A 21,853-nucleotide genomic window follows, 5' to 3' on the forward strand; every position below is an offset into this window, starting at 1 on the left:
GTAAAAATAAATGTGTTTTTAGATGGAAATGCTAACATACAAAAGTTTGGTAGTTCACTCTCAGCTCATCTCTACTTTAACCCTGTCAGTGATTGTACAGACATGTGGCATTCTGTATTTGATCAAATATATTACAATTAAGTGTCTTTTTGTTAGTCCACTTTATTGATAATTATAGGGCTTGATTATCCTTTGAGTTACACAGGCTTTAAACTGGCATAACTCCAGTGCCTTCAGTGGAGTTGCTCTTAATTTGTACCATAGTGTGCGAAAAGTACCCGGGGACCCACAGAGTTTTGTTTTAGCCGTCTCTCTGTACCTACAGGTGCACAGTATACTGTACTACAGTATAAATGGTGACATAGCCTTCCTTGTAAATGGTTAATCGTAGTCAAAGAAAGCCAACAATGTTTTGTTCTCTGCACCACTGCTGATGGGGAAGGAGGAGAAAGCCTTAGTAAAACAAATACATCTTTTGTTTTAAATTCTTTGGAACAATTCTTCCTGGCAGACCTTCCACCCTCCCTCCGTTCAGTTTTTCTTTGTTATTTCCCTAATTAAAATTCTGCAGTGCCCCCATCAAATTGTTGTCCATTTGAGGTCATAAATAGCGTCTCTTCTAATGAAATAGGAATTGCGTTAGTTAATATATGTTGTGAGGGTACTGACTCCACTTTGATTCTTAATATACAGCATTTTATCAGGCTTGGGAATGTGTGAACACACAAAATGTTGTTGATCATTCTTTGCCATACGGTAGGGTGATTTGATTAAAAACTGAAGATTTTAGGACGTATTTATTAAAGACAAGAATTGCATAATCTAACAAGGGCAACTTCTACTGGACCTGAGCTCAGATCTTTAATGGTTTAGGGCCAAGTCAGGGTCCCATGTAAAGCCCAAGTAAACTGGTTTTATGCATGGGAATGGTACAAGCTTTGAAAAGGTAGGAATGCCTGCAAAGCCCCCTCCAGGGTCAGCGTTAAAGCCTGCTATCCATGTGTTATTGGCCAGTTGGTCCTCAGAATTGCACACCCACTGCCCATGGGCTGGATTCACAAAGAAATTAGGCATGGTGATGGCATCTAGAAAAGCACTGTGATTCACAAAGCCTAGGTTAGGTGCCTAGGTTCCCTACACAATGGATGGGAGGAGACAGTCACCTCAGAATGGGATTCAAAAAGGGCAAGCACATGAGGCAGCTCCTCACCTAATCTAGCCAGTGGGAGATGCCCGTTCACTCTCTCCTGTTGAAACTGTTTCACTGTGGCTACATAAGGGGGAAATTGTTGGGTGGTGGAGGAAGGGGGAAAGAGAGAGAATGACTGAATGCAAGCGGGAGGATGATGCTGTAATGTAGCGCATGCAGGAACTGAGAGCCCCAGGATCCAGTCCCCCTGTGCCAAAGGGCTTTTTTTTTTTTTAAATAAGCCCGTGGAACAGCTTCAAAGAGTGGAAACTGAGAGTGCCCCACCTCAGAATATCCTATAGCCCAGCGATTGGAGCTCTCACCTGAGGCATGACAGATCCCTGTCAAATCCTTTCTCCTGCTCAGGTGGAGGAGGGACTTGAACGCATGTCCCTAGAGGGGCCCAAGCTGGTAGTTGAGCTGTGAGCACCAGACTGGGCCCTGCATGCACATTAGGTGGAGGAACACCTGCTCTTCCCTGGCTTGTGTATCTCACTGGGGCCCAAGCGTCCACATGCCTGGCGTGGGGTACAGCGCACATGCTCGGAGGCAGAAACATAGGGAACTTTTACTGCAAAAGTTAAGGCGTTGAGTGTGTTTAGGCACCTGCATGGCTCAGGGGCAGCTGAGCAGAGGTTTTGTGCATCCCAGTGGGGCCTGATTCTGGGATTCAGATATCTGAAATGGCAATTAGGCACCTAACTCCTTTTGTAAATCTAGCCCCATGTGCCTATGAAGCCCCATTCAGAGTTGCGCTGGAGAGGATGCTCTACCTCGCCTCGTCAGCAGTGGCTTATTAAGGGCCTGACCCAAAGCTTACTGAGACAATAGGAATCTTCCACTGACATCAGTGGAGTTTAGATCAGGCCCTTGATGAAAAATACAGACCCTCGCAATGTACAGGATGGATATAGCACAAGTCCAGCTGGTGACCAGTGGGATCTGCTGATTAGTTAAATAATTTCTAGTGGATAGTCACCAAAGGGCAAAAAAAGTCACTAGGAACTGAATTTTATTTCTTTGTAATGTTCCTGATGTCTGGTCTGCCTCCTACTACACTGATATTTAGTGTTTTTTAGTTTTGCCTCTGGGTTTTGTTTACAGAAAAACTTTTGGGTACTGTGCAAAAGCTGATTTATATTCTAAATCAGACTATAATACTCCCTAGTCATTCTGTCAGGTGGCAGGTGTTGACAAGCATCTATTGTTCTGTCAATAAATGGTGTATAGATGGCTTGAAAAGATAAAATAAGTCATTTAGGACTAGGCCACAAGAACAGTCCTGTAACATTCCAGTGAATTCACCAGATACCTAAGAGATTGAAGAATATTTGAGAAAAGTAATGACAATTTTTTTCTCATTATTTTGTTTATTCTTTGAATCTGAAGGAAGATAATACACAAATGTGGGTCAGACCTATTTTCCTATCATAACCAAGTGCAGGAATATAAAGCTAGATAAAGTAAAAGACAAGCTAAAACTGATTTGCTGTGAGCAACCTATCTCTGTAGTGACAATCGAAGGAAGAATACTCACCCCAGATCTGAGCATGGATGAATCTCAACCCGCTTGTGCAGGGGTGTAATGAACTTCCCCAGGTTGCATTCTGGAATTGGGGTACTGGTGAGCTCTCTGTCTCACAAGACTGGGGTGCCCTCTGTCACTGTGATGCTGTGACAAGCTGCAGACCTCTCTCAGGCTTGCACTCACATTAACATTTACAGGCATGGACGCACCCAGCTGAGGTCCATGAGGCCACATCTCCTGACAATAGGATTTCCAGTCGAGTGCCGTCATCACTCTCTTTGCATCTTCTGACCTGAGAATCTCAGACTGATGCAGATAGGGACTTTAGTCAATGTTCAGTCTGAGATTCTCAGGTCAGAAGATGCAAAGAGAGTGATGACTGCACCGGACTGGAAATCCTATTGTCAGGAGATGTGGCATATGTTCCTGGTGTTACATGTCTCTGAGTTCCTGTGTGAGTTTGTGTCAAGTCCTTAGGCCCAGATCCTCAAAGGGTATTTAGAGACTAAATATCGCAGAGAATCTGGGCCTTACTTACCACAACCCTAGGGCTTGTCAAGTGGGATTTGTTAACCCTTTCCCCACTCCCCTGTGATATTCTGTACCCAAAAGCAACACCCTGGCACCCCCATATTTACCACGGTAATATGATTATCATATGATTTATATGAAGTATGTCATGTAAGGTATCAATGGAAAAGTTATAATTTGCTGAATATGATTATCCTATTTGTATGCACATATACTTTTTGTATCTAAAGTTATGAATATTGACTATGTACCAGTATTTCCGTATAACTCTCCAATCTATTCTTTGAGTCTTCCAATCTATTCTTGACCTCAGCAGCCTATGCCAGTGAATCCTAAAGCCTGATTATGTGTTGTGTGAAAAAATATTTCCTTTTATCAGTTTTGAATTTGCCACTTTTTGATTTTATTAAAGGTCCCTTTTTTCTTGTGTTATGAGACAGGGAGCTTCAATTTTCCCTATTTAACCTAAATATCATTATTTTATCAACTTGTTGTCATGTCCCCTCTTATTCAGCTCCATTCTAAGATAACAGCCCCAGACTTTTCCATTTCTATTCATATGAGAGTGTTTTTGCCATGCTGTGAGTCATTCTTGTTGCTTTTCTCAGAACCCCCTCAAATTCTTCAGTGTAGCAGAAAATTCAACTCTAAGTAAATAGATTTCTTCAGAATTTACAAACAAGTCACATTTAAGCAAAAACCAAGCAAATTTTAGCCCAAGTGATCATAGTTTTAGAAAGTGATATGGCCAAGATTTTCAAAAATGGGAGCGTAAAGTTAGGTTGCCCTGTCCTCATCTATACTGTAATTTTGTAACGTATTACTTCACCCAAGATTTCCAAACATGCCTAATGGCAAAATTAGGCACCTAAATAAGTGGCCTGATTTTCCCAGCAGCTCCCAATGAAGTCCTTTTTTGAAAGTGCTAGAGAGGACTCTGTGGTCATGTTACATCTTGGTACCAGAGATGCAGGAGAAAGGTCCTGGAAGTTAAATTTAGACTACTAGGTCCAAGGCCTCAGAGGTAGCTTTCTCTGAAATACTTCCAGTCTCTTATGCAGGTCCAGTGAACAGAGGGACCTTCAGGGTCTCAATGCTTGGTAGAGAAAACAGTGCAAAGAAGATGGTGTCGGTTTATTAGGCATCAGGAAACATGTTGAGGAAGGGGGACCCTATACAGAGGGGATCAAAATGAAACCAACAGCTGCCATGTAAAACAAACAAGGTTTTAGAGGACTGATTAAGAGTGGGACAGGAGCCAGCAGGAACAAGAAGCACATAGTCAGATAGAAACGCCTGTTAAAGACGTTCGTAATACAACAATATCTGTGTATCCAACCAAGGATAGGATGCAAATTACAACTGAACTTGAACAGGGACAGGATAAAAACACAGGTAAATGCTCTAAAACCAGCAGCATGTCAGATTAGAGTTAAATAAAAAAAGGTACCTACACAATAATAAACATCTATTAATATCTAAAGAATAATAAACATCTATTAATATCTATACATATATGTGAAGTTTAAAAATAAAAAACATTAATTTGAATGCCTTGCAATGGATGAGGACCTTCATATAATAAACATTATGGAAGCGTGGTAGAATGACAAAAACCAATGGGATACTGCAATGCCTAATTACACCAATACAAGAAAAACAGACTAGTCCAAAAAGGTAGAGTACCACCATTGTAACTAAAGGATTAGATAGACTCTAGTGAGAGAAAAAATTCTGCGTGGAAAGGGCCACATCATTGAATCGCCAAATACAAAGATACAAATCCCAAGCTATAAGAATCTAAATATATTAGTAAGGCTATACTACCAACCTTGTGATCAAGAAAAGGAAATTGAGTGCACAACATTGAGAGAAATCAAAGAGGCAGCAAACTTGAACAAAATGATAATGTAAGACACACATATAAACTGGTTAAATGGCACAACAGGACAAAATTTAAACAAACAATTTCTTGACACTTTATATGATTGCATCTTGGAACAGCTAGTTCTAGAGCACCTGAAGGGAGGGCAGCTATTCTTGACTTTGTCTGAACTAACAAACAGAAGTTAATTGAAGAAGTGATAGTAGCTGAGCCACTGAGTAATAATGCCTAGATGGACCATGGGTCTGATCCAGTACGGCAGTTCCTGTGTTCAAAATATTAGATTCTGTATCTACGTGAGGTGACATTATTTTACTTTTATCCAAAGAGATTTGATAAGAGACACATCTAAGAAATTAAATAAAGAGGATCAGTCCCATATTAATTTTTTTTTTAGAAACGGAATTTTTTCTGCTTCCATTTGGTGGGAAAGGCTTAACAAAACTTTTTTGAGAGGGATTTTTTTCTTATCTAAAGGGTGAGTGGAAAGATAACTGCAATCTTCTTAAAATGCTGAACAATTTATTTTCTGGTAGCCAGATACACAGGTGAGGAGAAAGATGCCAAATATATCCTCAAGAGCATGTCCTCCTGTAGACATGTCAGTCTCAGAGCCTTCAGAGAACTTCTCATGCAGCCCAGCTGCTAATATCTCTTTGACCATTGAGGAGACTGCAGAATGGAAGGAAAAACCTCTCTTCAGGCAACAAGACAAATGCTCTTAGCTAAAATTTGAGCCACATGGATAGGGTGACCATACCTTCCATTTCTGCTGTCATGATTTTGTGTTGGCTTCACAGCATTTCATATAACTGTATTGAAACCAATGTTTTAACCCAATCACAGTTTCAATGGGGATGTAAACTATATCAGGAAAGCACATATAATACAAGTTTCCCCCCATGCTTCTGGCTTCTCCAATAACCTTGAGTTTCAATTTTGAGCATGCATTACACATTTTATAAACCAGTTTATACTTTCTTCACAGAGCCACATGTGGGGCTTGATTTCACAATAAAATTTGTTAAAACATGACCTTGAAGAGTCTCATTAACACAGTGCTACTCAAAACTTTGCATTTGGTACAGATAAATTATGTCCAGCATTGTGTCAGCTGGTCATGGTTGAAACCTACTGGGACTAGGGTTTTACAATGATTAGCTAATGTGATGCTAAACATGTCTTTGTCCTTTTCTACATTCACTGCAATTTGTGGTTGGGAGTAGCCAATTTATGAGTAGAGGAGAGGCATAACTAGTACCTTGCAGAAATTTCCCAGGGTAGCACTGGGAGGGAGAAGGTAAAAGTGGGGGGGGGAAGGGAAGGGAGGTTAAAGATCTGAAAGAAATGTACAAGAACAAAATATAGACAAAGTATACAAAAAAGAAAATTAGACTAAATAGAAGGAGTAAGGTGCAAGCAATGAGAATTTGAGTGAGAGAATAAAGCCTAAAATGAAATGAGAAAATATAGGAAAGAGGCGGGGCAGACACAGGGGGAATAATAACGTCTCCCACATTTTTATTATACATGTATGGTCCCAAAATGTATGGAGAAAAGAGCCAGGCAAGATGGAAACAGTGCAGCAGACTATTCTTTTTTCCCAGTCAGATGCTCTCTTTATTATCTCCCCAATATCCGGGGGACTCACAGGGAAATGAAGTTAATGATCCAATAGGTCTGTTCCATCTCTTAACTACTCTGATCCTACAGTCCTGTGGCTTGTAAAAAATGCTCTCCTTTCAGGTCAAACAGATTCAGGAAATAAAATATAAAAAAATACTAACGACTCTGTGGGGAACATTTAAAATAAAGTGTTTCTCAAATAACCAAATTAACGTAGTGTTGCAGTCACGGACTTGGTTCAGTTTGCTTTCCAGAAACAAATCAACAAATCTAACTTTAATGTTATGGGATTAAGTAGTAGGGGAGAGGAAAAGGGTCTTTGGTGTGGTGGTTTTTTGTTTTTGTTTTATCTGCTTTCATGAAAGATCTGCAAGATCTTTTAAAGAACAAATTATAATAAATCAGTAGCCTGCAAATGATTCCTCCACCCTTGCTCCCTCACCCCCTCCTCTTGGCTTACTAGGTCCAGGTCTGCCCCAGAAAAGTGATATTGGTATAACTACGTCATTTAGGGGTGTGATTTTTTTTTTTTTTTTTTTTTTACGGATTATTTATACTAGTATAAGCCCTAGCCTTTGGCTACACTAACACTTTTTTGTTGCTGAGGGATGTGAAAAAAACACACCCCAACTGACATAAATTTCACCGACAAAAGCACCGGTGTGGACAGCACTATGTCGGCGGGAGACGCTCTCCTGCTGACATAGCTACGGCTGCTATTGGGGGGTGGTTTAATTATGCATTCAGGAAAGCTCTCTCTCTCCAGCAGGGCTGGGCCACAACATTTTGGCACCTGACGCGGGGAACTCAAATGATGCCCCCATGCCCCCTCGCTTGGGCCAAAATTTTGAAAGGTCTCAATTCTGCCTTCTTCCTGTTCTACTTCTCTCATGGTACTGCTCTGCTACCTACCCCAGTAAAGGAGAACTAACAACTTCAGATGCCTTGTTCAAAAATTTTAAGTAACACTTAACTTTCAAACGCCTGAACAGCAAATGTAACTTTTCTTGTCTGCATAATAAACACTGGCATTTTTATCTGTTTGAATAATCAAAGTGGTGCTTTCCATGCCTTCTTGGTTGCAAAGATTTGAACTGCTTCCTGCTGAAGGTCCACACTCTGGGCCAGCTCATGCTCTATTGAGATGGTTGCAAGGCCGACCAGCCTCTCCTGTGTCATTGTGGAGCATAGATGTGTTTTTATTAACTTCAACTTGGAGAAGCTGCATGCTCCACTGACAACCGTTACAGAAAGCATTAGAAGTATGCGCAGAGCAACAAAAGCATTTGGAAAGAGGGTGGTCCTCTTATTTATGTACATATATTCCAGAACAGCCTTTGGAGTTGATCCTGCTGAAATGTATCTTGAAAGGGCTTTCAGTTCATCACCTAATTCACTTGTGTCAGTATCGCGCATGTCATCATCTGTCAACACTGTTTCTAGTGCCCTGCATTGCTGGTGTAGGTCTTCTTCAGGTATAGTGGGGAGTTTTGGAATATCATACAACATCCCAAATATACTGCTGTGTTCCTTGAGCTGCACGAAACGTTCTTCAACTGACTGTATTGCACAATCTAGCACCTGATTAAAGAATTCAACTTTGAATTGTTGTTTGGGGTCTCTTATGGGATTATCCCATGCCTCGTAATCAAAATGTCTTCTTCTTCGGTGACTCTTGTATTCTTGAATGGGTGGGAAAATAGCTTCAGTGTGAAGTTCATCTGCCAATTTCTGTGCACTCTTCAGAACATGTTGAAATCCCCCATTTGACCGGTAAGACTGTAGGTATGACTTTGCTTTGTCCAGTTGTTCCATTGCTCCAGATATATCAAGGTCAACACCTTGGAGTCTCTTGCTTACAACATTTATTTCAAACAGTATATCATGCCACAACACTAAGCCACACAGAAATTTGAAGTTATGTATGTTTCTGGTGATTCCATTTCCCTCTGCCACTGTTCTCCCACGAACAGTTCCTGTCATAGCATTATCCTCCATAATGGCAACTACAGCATCATCTATCTTCCCAATTTGGTGTTTGAAAGGCTTGAACACCTCCAGTCAACTTTCCCATCGTGTGGCACTCAGTGGTTTCAGTGTCAGAGAGGATGTTCCCAGATGTTGCTTCAAAATTTGCCATTGATGAGTTGATGCAGAGAAAAATACATAGATGCTTTGAATTACATTTAAAAATTCAGCAGTGTCACTAGAAGCTGATGCTGGGTCACTGACCACCAAGTTCAATGAATGAGAACTGCATGGGAACATGAAGTTTTTCACTTGCTGTGGCCCATGCAGTACAAGGAAGTCCCTCAGGCTACTGCTCAAGTTGGTCCACAGTCCTGGATCATCTAGACTTAAGGAACTAAACTCAGCAGCAGCTGTTTCTTGCGCTTCCACCACACTCTTCTCTGATCTACACTTTTCTTCAGGAATGTGCATGGTTACATCCATATGAGATGGAGATAAGGATGCTGCAGTAGCTGCCAGGTCACCTGCACTCTGACTAACTGGAAGATCAGGCATCTCCTCACCACTCACATCCTCACTGGGGCCTGAAGGCTCCCCGTGAACATTTGTGTCTATGTATCTCAGGAGAGCTCCTGCCTGCTTAGACAGAAAAGCTTCCTTTGCTTTCTTTCTTTTTCTGAATGCTGCCCCAGAGGGGCGTTTTCTTCTTTCACTCATGACTGCTGTTCTGTGCCAGCTATAGTGGCTCTCAACACTCAGTTGAAGGGGACAAATAAGCAGGCTGGTAGCAGGGCCTGAGTGAGGGAAGAGATCAGCATCTTAAGGGCCTAATGGCTCCTACTACTTCAGTTGACTGCCTGTTCTCCTCAAGTGGGTTCAGGGAAGCAGCAGGAAACAGGAAGCTCCCTGAGAAGCTGGTATTAATCAGTCCAGGCTCCTGGGCGTGCTAGAGAGATACGTAAGAGGCTCTTCCTCCTCTCTCCCTGCAGCTCCTGCTGCTTTCTGTTATTTCCTCTCACCTTTTCTTCTGCCTGCCTGTTACGTCTCTTGTGCCCTCCTTCCTCCAGCACAGCACTCCACCATCTCTGTGCATCTCGAGCAGAGAGAATACATACGCACCAGCAGCAGACAATTTTCTACACTCTGGGTCCTAGTGGTGCCCCCCCCATAACCTGGCACCTGAGGTGGCCGTCTCAGTTCGCCTCATGGTAAGGCCAACCCTGCTCACCAGCACGGAGCGGCTACAAAGGAGACCTTACAGTGGCAAAGCTGTAAGGTCCATAGTGCAGACATAGCCCCAGTGTGCACACACTTATACCACTATAAAGATGCCTTATATCAGTATAGATTATTTTGCTTCATATACCATTATAATCAGGCCCACTCTAGGGGTTGCCACTTTAACTATACTGGGATATTTACAGCAGCAAAATTTCTAGCGTAGACAAGCCCTCCATTTTTCTCTTCCCTTAAGCAAATCAGACCTCCAGTTTAACAGAGTATTTTTGAACAGTATTTAGTACAATTTAATCTTCCCCAACCTTCAGTCCCTCTCTATCTTCTTGTCTTGACTCTTATGATAATCAGAAGAAGGGGCATTTAAAACTGCTCTTTCAGGGAATGATCCTGTTCCTACCGACAATCAGAGCAGGATCAAGCCTTAAGTATCCACAAAATCTGAAGGCCGATTCCAACTTTTGAAATGAAGAAATGATTTGTAATTGTTTGTGACTTTTTTATTTACTATGAATTAAAGAAGCAGTGATGCTCCTGGCCTCTGATGGATGAGCCTCTTATGGTATGTCTACACTTGAGAAGACACATCCACATGGCACAAGTGGTGGAAGGAGCTACCCACACCATGTACATGTCTGACGTCTCCAATGGGTATGCACTCAGGGCGGCTAGCCAATTTCGCCACCATGCTGCTGTGGCTACACTCTATTTGATGTGTAGACATATTCCCCACACAGACAGATACAAAGAAAATCAAGTTCAAAGTAAAATCTTGATGCAGTGAGCTTGTTGGGAATGATACAGTAGCATTTTGGCAGGCTGGTATGTTCCATTGGCTCTCAGACCTGCAGCACTTTGAATTTCTGTTTTGGTTCCGCATGATGCTTGGCAAGTTTCCCGTTCTATGTTCTTGCGTTATCTGGGAACATAACCGAGCAGAAGGCCTGCTAAGTTTGGGAACTTTTGAGGCAGCTTCACTAGAGCTGGTTTCTGGCAAACAGCTGTCAGTATTTAGGAGCAATAGGATATTGGGTTGCAACTTCCACTGTCAGCTTGCAGAAGGTCTAACTAAATTGCATCCATCTATCACTAGATGCTCAGATTCCACAGCAATGTGTGTGGTATAAGAACCTAGACAGCATATCAGACAAAAATTTATTTCCTGAGACAGGCTAAAATGTAACAGTTAATTAGAGATGGTCCTAAAGCCATATCATTGGTGGTTATGTCACTTCTTCATTGGATTACAGCTGTGAATAGCCAACAGACAATGTTCTTTGCAGAGGTGAACTACCCGTGGGCATAACGCGAACAGAGAGAGCTCCTGCGCCAACCCACCTCTGATGGTGGGGGCAGAGGCACACTAGGGATGGGAGGTTTGGGGGCATGGGGCAAAGTGGGGGTGTGGCAGAGCTTGAGGGCAGGGGAGACTTGAGACCTTGATCATCTTCTCAACTGAGGCAGCCCTAGCAGGTGGCTGCCAGCAGGAGTCATCCTGTGTGCAGTGCTATGGCCGGCTGCTGTGATTCATTGCTGCATCTGGTTCCTCTCTTTATACCAGATGTGGATCCCAAGGATCCTGTATTTATTTTCCTCTGTGCCTAGCTATCCTCTATGTGGATAGCATTTTAATAAATTCTTGTAGATACTTGAAGTGGCCACTTTAGACAGGGATTTGCCTTCCAGTGGTGGTTGCTAGTGCAGAAATCACTGTGTGTGGGATGTATACAGAGAAGAGGATATTTTGGGTTCTCTCCATATAGAAGAATCTGTAATATTTGCAGTGATGACTTTTGAACACCTAGTTATTAAAATTAATTAGAATTAAATGAATAGATTTTAGGAAGCACACAGTACACTTCTCCTCTTCTTCTCACCCCAGAGCATCTTTGCCGACAGAGGGAGCAGTTACTGCATTGCTATTCATTCCTGTCCTTGGCTTGTTCCTCCATTAAGCCCAGCCTGGCCGTGCCTGTGCACACGCTGTTTTGCTGCCTAGTTGGTGGTGGGCCCATCGGTCTGAGTGACCTCAGTTGTGGTTGCATTATTTTATCATCTGTTTGTCTTCTGCAGTTCCCCATCACTGTAATCTTTTTGATTGCAGCCAATGGCGTACCCTGATTTCACATCCTGCTCTCCTTCTTTCTAACCTCTTCATTTTGTATTAAAATCATTCCACTTGCCCCTTTTCCAAGGAACTCTCATCTCGACTGCTTCCAGACTGTTGATGTCCATTTCATTTAATGCAGCTGCTTCCAGATCATGGCGTAATGCTGGTAGTACACTGGTTTGATACAATTTCACTTTGGTACCACACAGTGTTTTTATCAGTCCATGATTTCATCAACTTCTATGCAGCACTTGTAGCTAAAGCACATTCCCTTTTAACCTCACTCTGGATGGACCCATTGGCACTGACCTAGCTTGCTAGGTAGACAGAAGATTTACTTGTGCTACATACAGTACACTTTACTTGCTCTACTATACACTTACGTCATGCCAATTTTGGTTGACAGTTATCAATTTTTGAAGTAATAGTTACTTCACAAATAGAGTAATGCCTTCCAGCACAATTTGGATGTATATTTAATTATATTTAATTTTTATTGCTGTCTCGGATGGTGTTCCTGTTTTTGCATCCTACTCTTCTTTTGATTATCTGAAATTTTGTGTGAATTTCCTATTCATTGTAGTAAAAGCCAGACAAATAAATAAATGAAGCGTTTTCCTGTCGGGATCACGGCCCTCTCCTTCCTAGTGCTGTGAACTCTAGATCACTGTGACAGGCTTAAGCATTCCGTGAACTTGAATCTGATTTGTTTTTCTCAGAAACTGTACACTAAGGGCCTGGTTTGTGAGAGGTGCTGGACAGCCACAACTCCAATGGAAGACAAATGGAAGTATGCTTGCTCAGCCCTTTTGAAGCTCAGGCCTTAATAGTGTCCAAGATTACAAAAAAAAAAATGGTTAACCAAATAATGTTCCTTTTAGTTTCTATTGTGACTAACAATAGGAATTCAGTGTGCTGTAGCTATGCTTTACTTCAGCTGTTCCCAAAGACTTGTGTGTACAGTTTGCCAACAGCGGTACGTCAGGCTTCAGTGGTACTTTGTTACTGGGACTCATTATTATTATTATTTATTATTTGTATTGTGATTGTGCCTAGGAGCTCTGGTCGAGACCCCCATAGTGCTAGGTGCTATACGATTACAGAACAAAGACACGGTTCCTGCCCCAAAGGGCTTGCACTCTAAGCTTTCACTCTACCTATTGGCTCAGTCTAGAAAGATTCTGTGCACCCTGCATGAGCCATTGATAAATTGCAATAGGCAGCATGTTACCATGTGATCAGCTGTGTACACCCTAGCAATGTTTATGTCTGGTAAACCGGTAGAATTGCATGAAAAATGTTGGAACTTACTGGGCTTGTACTGGGGTCTGATTTGCAAGAGAGACTGAGCATTCACAACTTTAGCTGGAGCTGCAGGTGCTCAGCTACCCATAAAATCCTATCCTAAGTTTATGGTATAGTCAGTTTGTTAGGAAACTTATTGGTTCTCAAGGTGCATTTCATTTGCAGTGAGAATTATTTAGCCTGCTAGGAAGAGTGTAGTATAAATTAATGCACAGACTAACAAAGAGATCACTGCTTAACATTTAGTTAAAATGAATGATGGTTTGATTTTGAAAATAAAAGATTTTTTTTTCTTATTCTCCTTTAACATCAGTTCAGTTTTGTGACTACAGGTATATCAACACTGCAGTTAAAAACCTGCAGCTGGCCCATGCCAGGTCACTCAGGCTCACGCTGACAGGCTGTTTAATTGCTGTGTAGATGTTTGGGCTCCTGGGACTCTCCCACCTCACGCTGTCCTAGAGCCTGGGCTCCAGCCGGAATGGCGACACTGCAGTTAAACAGCCCCTTAGCCCAAGCCCCTTGAGCCTGAGTCAGCTGGCACAGGCCACCGGCGGGTTTTTAATTGCAGTATAGGAATACCTTTTAAAACATGGACCTTCTGCCTTTGCTTCTATCACTAGCAGACTATTTTTGTACAGAAAAACATGTATGATAAGAAAAGTGTTGCTCTCTCAAACATCCCAGCAGGAATTGTCTTTTTTGAGGGAGTTTCAGCTATTTTTCACTTTGGTGCCTCTTGTTTTTAAGTCTTCGGGTTTTTTTGTTTTCTGTGCTGTGGTACTTGAACAAGCCTAACTGTCGTAGTTAATGGATTACAACTATCTATGCAAATGAACTTTGAAAGAACTGATTTGAATAACAAAATGCAGTCTCTCAATCTGTATATTAATCATATTCTTACACACTGACCTGGCCCTGGATTTTCATATTGTCCATGCTAGCTCTTACCTGCTAAGATTTAACAAGGGCTTAATTGCGTGAACAAAAGGAATGTAGTTGTATCTGCCAAAGTCTATCGTATTAGCTCTCATGCAACCCCAATGAAGTCAGTAGGGCGGAGCGGGTGTGTGACGCTGTATGGAATCTGGAGGATGCTTTAGAACATTATGAATACGAGCAGAGTTTGGTTCATTGAGGCAGGAAGAAGTTTTAATTTGTCCCATTAAATCCGTTTTAATGACAACCCTCCCATGTGCCTAATTTCACAGGAGACTCATGATTTTTCTTTACACTGCTGTGCAGGTGCATGAGCCAGCTGAGTCTCCCTTTGTTCATCTCCTGGCTCCTCCAGTTGTGTGAGTCATTTATATTATGAAAAGAACAGGAGCTGGGAGCAGAGGGGAGGCACTAGGACAAAGAAAATCTACCTTCCAACCAGCTGCAGATGAGGAAACCTCCCCATCTCATTTCCCCTTATTGCTTGGGAAGAGGGGAAGATAAAGTCATGAAGTAGGACTTCTGGAGGCCACTACACTGAATAGCATAAAATCTGCAGTAATGAAGAGGAGACTTTGCAAACCGATGCCTTCATTCTTCCCATTATTGCGTGCTGAGTAGTCATCACGAGAGCTTACATTGCTCTACCATGCTTCCCCAATGTAATGTCAGCACTGCTTCTGTTTCCTGTATCTCCTGCCTTAACGTGTGCTATAGGAAGAGATTGACTTGTGGGGGGGCAAGGGAGAGGAATTGCCAAAAACCAAAGCCCTGCTGCTACTCCTTTTTCTTATATCAAGTCTTTCCAAGTAAACGAAAACGGCTTGGGTTATCAGTAAACATGTAGTTGCCAAAGAACACACATGCACACGTTCATATCATTTTTCCAAGGTGGTGGTGGTGTACTTGTCCAATAAAGTCTCCTGGGCTGTTTATTTGGCTCAAGCATTCTTACTCTGGTTGCAGCCTTTTCATTACAAATGTGAGTTCTTTCTGTAAGTCACTTGACAATCACAAGATTATTTTTTTTTAGGAGTCTGCTTTAGGCCATGTGAGGCATTTGTGGCATTTCTGAAGAAGGTGCCAGTGGCACTGCATGAACTTTTAACATCAGGCGCTGGAGCAACACAGAGTATACAACAGGCGCTGGACTAGAACCCCATGAGTTCAAATGCAGTCCTGAGTAGCTATTGCTCAAGGGTGAGGGCAGGTCAGTCAAGCCAAAGGTGTTTGGATCAAAACTTAATGTCTAGTTTAAACGAGAAGGATCACATATTTTCCTAAGGTGTTAAAAAGCAAAAGCTAGAGAGAATGCATGACTGGACCCTCGTGGTGTTCAGCTGATGATGCAGCCTGCTCAGACTAGTTCCATTCGCCCTCTTCATGCTGCCTTGGCTAATGCTGAGATCACTCTGAGCAAGTTCCTTTTAGGAAACTAATCTTCCTTGTGTGTGTATTTTTTAACCTCAGTAAGCACCTGCTGATTAAAACAAGCAAGGTTCAAACCCATGATCCAGTGTAACTGAACAGCTGTAATAAAACACCAGGCCCTCCACCATGGATGCAGTGTGTTGATGACAACTTGAACAGGCAACAAGCAGCTACTTTCGGTTCCCATTTCTCACACTTACATGAATTAACTCTTTTGCAGCAGTTTTTAATAGGTACTGGCAGCTGGAACACACAGGGATTGTAATGGCACATGTGCTAATATTTTTGTGTATTACTACAGCACTCAAGGGGAACCCAGTTTGTAAACGTGGGCTCCTGAGTTACGTGGTCTAGTGCCAAATTGACAGTCAGGCATCTAACATGAGAACTGCATTTCAGTGCTTAAGTGCAGAATTAAGCACCCTAACTTCAGGGGTGCTGGAACAATTTTTGTATAGTATGGGGGGTGGAGGGTACTCATGATGGAAACCGTGTATTTGGTGTTTGTTTTTACTACTTCAAGCTAGCGGGTGCAGCAGCACCTCTAGTTCCAGCACCCCTGCCTTGTTTAGGCCTCAACCCGGTAAACTGTGATGGGACTACTCACAGTAGTAAAGTGTTTGAAGGCTTGAACCCTTACATACTCAAGTTTGAAATGTGGGCCCAGGCTGACTTTTTCACACTCATTTTTTCACTTTTATTTCTATTTGTAAAGTGATTTTTAAAGAGGTGAGAATGTAATAACCTATAATGCATCCAATTTCTCCACTTTGAAAGGTATGGCCCTTTTCAGCCTGACATTTCAGGGTCCTAGGGATGTTCTGGTTGGAAGTAGAAATCAATGGAGTCTGGTATTCTCTTTGTATATTCCTTGAAAGAAAACAAGATTGCATCAAAGTCCTGCTTTGCCAAACACAGGAGGAACCAACAACAACAAGGAGCAGTTTCTTATTTTACAGCCCCAAGCCTCTTTAAGCCAATAAACCCAAAAGATCTCTATCTAGCTTTTCCTAGGGTCACGCTGTGCTCACAGGCTACTTGGCTTTATTCATTTTTGCCTCTCTCTCAGTTCTTTATCTGTTCTGAGTTTCTATATGTTCTGCCCGCTGTCACCCACAGCTGGCCACATTACCCTCTAGAACCCCTCCACCCACATGGTGCTAGTTTCTGGACAGATTCTATTTGGTCTTGTTTTGAGTTGGGCCCCTTTAAGTGTTTCTTACAACTATCATAAGTGAAAGGCACAGTCACACATCAGTTTGATTCACCCCGTAACAAGATTTTACCCAGCTTCTAATGGTAAAAAATGTACTCGTACCAATATAATATTTTACTTAATTTATGTAATGTGAAATTTCAGTTAGCAGTTACATGAAGTTTATTCCCTCCTCACAGCTGGAACAATAGAAAAATGTTGACACACATTCGCCTAGACTATCATGCTATGTGCAATTTAAATGCCTCAAAACTAATTTTATAACCTAGTTTGGCTAGAACAGGAAGATGGGCCTAAAATTGAATTATTCTTTGTGGAATTGAGATGCTTGGTCATACAGATCTCCTTCCCTCAGACCCCCCCCCCCACGCACTCTCTGCTCATTTTCCAATAAATATTGCTCCCTAAGAAGAGGTGTCACATCATCAGATACCACTGATTGGGTAATGCTGTTGCAATAATATTCCAGCTGGTATCCCAGTGCCAGAAGTATCTCATTTTCCAGGAATGAAAGCAAAACAAGGCAGCCTCCACTGGGTCTGGGGTTTTTGGGGGGAATTGCAGAACTTAGTGAGCTGAAAACACTAAGATTCATTGCTTAAACATTTCACATACTGACTTGGTTTAACAAGCATGCAGCCGAGATTGAACACTGTGTAGATTTCTGTGGAAGTTGACTTACCACTACCTTACCAATCATGTGGTTAACCAAACTGAATTAATCACTCTCCCTAACCAAGGTTTATTTACCGGTCTCTCAGAACAGTGGGTGAAATATCCCTTTTCTCATAGGCTCAGCCTCCAGAAGAGAGAACACCACCACTCATGCGATACTTATTATAATACTTACTATAATTATCAATATAGCTCTTTAAGTATATTCAGCACTTTACAGGGGCTGGCCTGCACAAATCAAAACTGTTTCATAGATCTTGTAGTCTGAGGGCCATATTTTGCAGTCTTTATTCTGGCAATATTTCCATTGACTTTATTCACATTATTCTTAAATGGAAGTGTTGCCAGAATAAGAACCGCACGATTTGCCCCTGAGATTGTGGGGTTGTTAAGGCAGGTATTTGCACTAACAGGTAGTACCGATAAGGAATAGTTTAGCAAGGCCACCATTGTGAGAGATACTTTGTCTAACTGGGTTGAAAAGTGTTAGGCCTCAGGTTAACCTTTTGGGAAAGGTAAGACTCAAATCCAGTCCAGTTCCACTGCTGGAAAACAGATGACTGGAAAATAATGCAGTGCTTTGACGTATTGCACAGTGGGTTGCCCAGATGTGCAAAGTAGGGTATAAAAACCCTATCATCACAATGATGAACATAATGAACCAAGCCCATTCCTGGATGCTTCCCTGGTGGTGTTCAACACAGATTTTATTACAGTACAATTCTGCTCCTTTGCAGTAAGATTTGAAAAGCACAGCCTGCTGGACTGCTAACGTTTCAGCATTCCAAGCGTAAACCTAGTGGCCTCTGTAAAAGTCAGGCCCTTGAAACACCAAAACCAGGCACAACGTACTGTAGATCTGAGCTGCTCTTATTTGCATACGTACTCAGTCTGTATTTACATAAAATACCAATGAACTCTTCAGGAAAAACAGCAAGACATTTGTCTGTTTTTTTCATGTTCCAGGAGCATTCTTGTTACTTGCAGGATGACGTTTTAATGAGGTTTTATTTTATAAGACGGCTGATTTAGTCAATTCTCTATCCTTCTCCTAAAGCTAGAGATTTATGAAAATTTAAGCTTTATATATCAAGGCAAGGGAGAAGTGAAGAGTCATTCATCCACTCACTCTCTGCATCAGCAGTTATGTCATTCTCTGTAAAGCTGTGTCATGAAAGTTTCTTCAAAAGCCTAGAATTAGTGTTGGTTGTTTGTTTATTTTGGAGTCACAGAGAGGGCAGCATAAAATAGCTACAAGGCAATTCCCGTTCAGTGAAATGGAAGTCTCATAGGCACTTCATTCAATACAATGTGGCTCAAGAGGATATCCTGTCAACCAATGATAACAAGGGAAATAAAGTCACTTCCTCACCAGCTGTTTGATTCAGGTAGAAAAAGGAAGTCTTTACTTCCTCATGTTTGCTCTGCCCACCACCCCCTTACTAATAAATGCAGTGTGTGGCACTTAAGCTGGTTTTTCCCTTTATATTTTCAATGAAGAAAACTCACATTGTTAATGCATCACTGGGCTCAGCATATGGGAAATATTGAGTTCTACACAGCCTTAAAAAGCTGGCCCCAGCCTGAACTGTACGAGAGAGAGGTAGATTATGTAGCAATGATACTGAGCCTTTATGAATTTGCAGTGATATTACCCTTAAATAATGACGGGGTGGCTAACTGGAGATGACTGGTTATTGGGGGGAGCAGATCCCCTCTCCAACTCCTGTGGGTGGGTGTGGTGGAGCAGAACTGTCATGGGGTGCCCTCACAGGCTGGCCATGTAGAACATCATGGCCAAGACCTCCATGCAGCTTGCGCAGTTTGGTAATGACACTCAGCTCCATAGATCTACCAGCCAGTCCTTTTCGGACTGTAGAAGAGAATGCAGCAGGTACATGAGGATTCCATTCCTCCCTCACCACCCTCTTCCCTTAAAGTTCAACATAATTTAAACAGATTAAAGGAAAAGGGAGGGTTTTGTTGTAATAGGAGTGTAGTAGGGTTCTACAGAAATTACTTTCAAAAACCTATAGTTTCATAGAGAAGGAAATCCTTTCTGTAGGGTTTTTGAACTGTCCTAGAGAATTCTATAGGAGGGGCATAACTTTCTGTGAAGTTCAAAAGAAAACGAAAAACTACAAGAGTTACCATTCTCTCAAAATCTACAAGCCTTTTCAGTAAGCATGGCAGCTCTGCAGAGGCCCATCAAACTGTACACAGGATTCAGGCTCTGAGCCTCCGTGTGGGTGCAAAGCATTTTCACTTAGGGAGAGTATTTCTCAGAGGACTTCAAACGCTTCAGGCAGTTTGTATCAAGTCGTGTGGGGGGGGTATTTTTTTTTTTTTTTACTACAGGCACTCATTTTAATCAGATAAATTTAGATTACAAAAATCCAATTACAAGTACTAATGTACATAGAAAGAGACCTAACTTATGGAACATTCTGTATACAGTTTAGAGTTCTCTTGGCATTAAAAGCAGTTTTCACTAGGGAGAGGGGGTAGGCCCCCCTCTTCTGTTGTTTTAATACATAAAATGGGCATGTGTTTATTTAAAACAGGTTTGAAACTTAAACAAATAGTGACAGGCTGTTCAAACAGGCTTCGGAAATAAGCCTAATCAGGATGTTTGAGAAGGCAAAAGCGCAATAAAAAGGCACCCATAAAGTAGCTACTTGTAATATATAGTACAGAAACCATAAGGTTGGGTTCATCTTGTTATTATAATAGTCTCAATAACAAAAACTATTTCATGCTTAACGTTTTGTGCTGACATTCCTTTTCTTGAGCCCTAAGTCAAGGCTTTTGCATTGTGTTAATGCATCCCTCTCATCTACTTTCATGCCAGGCACCAAGAGCTCTCTCTCCTGGATTCCTAACAATCGTTTTTGTAATAAATTGGGCTGAGCATCCGCTAAACCTGGGTAGGGGGGCGGGGTTGATACAGGACATGTTTCTACTCCCATTGGTGTAATGGAAGTAGGATCAAGACTGTAGAAAGAGCGTCACTGAAGTTTAACATTAAAAATTTTTCACGTGACTTGCATTTTCTCAATCCTTTTTTTGTCTCATAGCCGTAAGGAGGAGGAGTAAAAGGTGTTTTTTGAAAAACAGCACAGCAAATGTGTTTTACAACCCAACATTAACACAACAAAACATTAAGAACGGCATTATTAACCTTGGCAAAGTGTCCTGTGGCACCTTATAGACTAACAGACGTATTGGGGCATAAGCTTTCGTGGACTAACGTGGCTACCCCTCTGATTATTAAACCCCCTTGTGTTTCTGAAGTTAGGTATGCAAATAAAAGTGACCTGATTTTCTCAGAGTTTCCATGGAAGCATAATTGAATATCAGACTTTTATTTAGGTGCCTATGTATGAATTTAAGTACCTACCTTCAGAAACACAAATTTGAAAATATTGGCCTAAAGGAACAAAATGTCAAAAAATGATATGAAGAGATGCATTTTCTGCACACAGTCATTCTATGGGCCAACCCGCACAGCCCCTAACTCAGGCAATACACCCACTGAAATCAACAGGAGTTTTGCCTCAGTAAGCGGTGCCGGATTTATTATAAAGAGAAATTGTGGAAGTAGATACAATTTCTCCATTTAAGTACATCTCCCTCAGAGCCGAACTTCTATTGAACAGGATTTGAATAGCAAAATGTAAAAAACGTACATGCCCTCTTGTGGCAAAAACTAACCTTTCCATTCTGACCTACAATAGCTAGTAATATCAGATGACAAAGGACAGCGTAAAGTACTATAATATGTCCATATCTTATGAAAAACACACAGCATGGTTGAAAGGTTTATTGTTATTTCATGTAATTCAGGCTTTCCCCTCCTCTGTTGCTGTAATTCATGAATGAACTCGTGTATTTTAGGAGTTAATTTAGGAGGCTATTCGCCTTGTATAAAATGTAACATTATAGATGGCCGAAGACATTTTACAGAACGTGCAATTGAAAAAAAGGAATGTTTAGTTTCTACAACAAATTGAAAGCCTGCCACTAAAACCTTTAAAAGCAATGGTAGGAGTTAGCTATATATATATATATATATATATATATATATATATACACACATACATACATACACACACACACACCCAGATACTGATATATCTATATCTATATATATCTATCAGTATCTTGGTAGCAGAGCATAGGAATTACAACAGGAAACTGGGAACCACAAC

The 21,853-nt window shown here is 41.5% G+C and overlaps 1 protein-coding gene and 1 long non-coding RNA gene across 4 annotated transcripts in view; one reads left to right on the top strand and one right to left on the bottom strand.

Moving 5' to 3' along the window:
- LOC144261319 (uncharacterized) overlaps positions 1–21,853 on the bottom strand; it is a 226,665-nt gene that overhangs the window by 165,480 nt on the left and 39,332 nt on the right. The gene's annotated exons all lie outside the window — the stretch shown is intronic.
- The window catches only part of BCL2 (BCL2 apoptosis regulator), a 128,743-nt gene that overhangs the window by 101,187 nt on the left and 5,703 nt on the right, over positions 1–21,853 (top strand). The window lies entirely within an intron of this gene.

Source organism: Eretmochelys imbricata, chromosome 2, assembly GCF_965152235.1.
Source record: "Eretmochelys imbricata isolate rEreImb1 chromosome 2, rEreImb1.hap1, whole genome shotgun sequence".
Lineage (NCBI taxonomy): Eukaryota > Metazoa > Chordata > Testudines > Cheloniidae > Eretmochelys > Eretmochelys imbricata.